General features: G+C 29.4%; 1 non-coding gene across 1 annotated transcript; it reads left to right on the top strand.

Annotated features, from left to right (window-relative positions):
- The first annotated feature begins 640 nt into the window (after positions 1-640).
- Positions 641-750, top strand: LOC148093664 (U6 spliceosomal RNA). The gene has a single exon (XR_015714193.1). It is a non-coding gene; the product is annotated as a U6 spliceosomal RNA (small nuclear RNA).
- The last annotated feature ends 1,109 nt before the right edge of the window (positions 751-1,859 follow it).

Here is a 1,859-nt window from a genome sequence, read left to right as displayed (position 1 = left end):
TTCTCCAAATTATTTATCCAGACTTGAAATTAAAGTTTTTAATTGACAAGACTTCTTGTATTCCCACTTCATCACTTTATTTCTGTTGTTCTTACATGAAGGACTCTGTTTATAATAATTATATAATTGGATCGATGATATCTTAAAGTGCATATGAAGGACAAGTAATCTGAATATCCTAAGAGATATAGAAGAAGAAAAATTGAATTCCCCAGTGCAAAAAATCATCCTCACATCTGAATTCCCAATTTCATTACCGTCACCATCAATATCCCTAATGCTCAACATCATGCCTATTAAGTACCTTGAACCTAACCTATCCATTTCTTTTCCTTGCCACAACCAAACATTTTTGGTCAGACCCATTTTACATATTGTCTGAGCTATTACAACCACGTCCTTAATTTTCCTTCCTCAAGACTCTTTACCCTCCAGTCTAAGATTAAACTTATCATTCACTTCTTTCCCTATCTTAAATAATTTAGAGATTCATTCAAAAAAAAATTAATCTTCTAATAAAAAACTCATTACAATAATGCCACCTTAATTCATTAATATACATATTTTTAACCTAACATGACATTTTATACTGTACTCTAAAGTAATGGAATGGTAAGTTACTGGTCAAAAATAATGAATGGTGCTCGCACATATAGCAGCACATATACTAAAATTGGAACAATACAGAGAAGATCAGTATGGCCCCTGAGGAAGGATGAGACACAATCTTGTGAAGTGTTCTACATATATAGAAAGGAATGGTCAGCAGGATCACATTTCTTCCATTGTTCTAGTCACCTGGATTTTGTTTTGCCTCAAAGGTCATGTCTCATGTTCCTTACCTTGTCATAATTTGTAATAAAGCTAGTATTTTCTGCTAAATGTTTCTCTGATGCAAATGATACAGTTGTATATTTCTGTTGTAAATTTCTTTTTGATATTGCAGATAGGAAATAATAAACAATCATTATAATTACAAATATGTTAAATGTGTGTAAGTTAGAGACCGTATAATCATTTCTTTATTAAAGCAATGCAAATATATTATCTTTCTATATTCTGCATTCAATAAACCTTTGTTAAATTGAATAGTACTTGTCATTATTCTTTTATGAGTCCAGTCATAATAAATACTTGTTACGAAGCTTGTTTCTTGAAGTAATTGTGGGAGAGCTCATCTAACATCTATCTATCATCTATCATCTATCTATCATCTATCTATCATCTATCTATCATCTATCTATCATCTATCTATCTATCTATCTATCTATCTATCTATCTATCTATCTATCTATCTATCTATCTATCTATCATCATCTATCACCTATCTATCTATCATCTATCTATCTATCTATCTATCTATCTATCTATCTATCTATCTATCTATCTATCTATCATCTATCACCTATCTATCTATCATCTATCTATCTATCTATCTATCTATCTATCTATCTATCTATCTATCTATCATCTATCTATCTATCATCTATCTATCTATCTATCTATCTATCTATCTATCTATCTATCTATCTATCATCTATCTATCTATCATCTATCTATCTATCATCTATCTATCTATCTATCTATCATCTATCTATCTATCTATCTATCTATCTATCTATCTATCTATCTATCTATCTATCTATCTATCTATCATCTATCTATCTATCATCTATCATCTATCTATCATCTATCATCTATCTATCTATCTCTATCTATCTATCTATCATCTATCTATCTATCTATCTATCATCTATCTATCTATCTATCATCTATCTATCTATCTATCTATCTATCTATCTATCTATCTATCTATCTATCTATCATCATCTATCTATCATCTATCTATCATCTATCTA

Source organism: Miniopterus natalensis, chromosome 2, assembly GCF_054644295.1.
Source record: "Miniopterus natalensis isolate mMinNat1 chromosome 2, mMinNat1.hap1, whole genome shotgun sequence".
In the NCBI taxonomy this organism is placed as follows: Eukaryota; Metazoa; Chordata; class Mammalia; order Chiroptera; family Miniopteridae; genus Miniopterus; species Miniopterus natalensis.
This window is presented reverse-complemented; position numbering and strand designations above follow the sequence as displayed.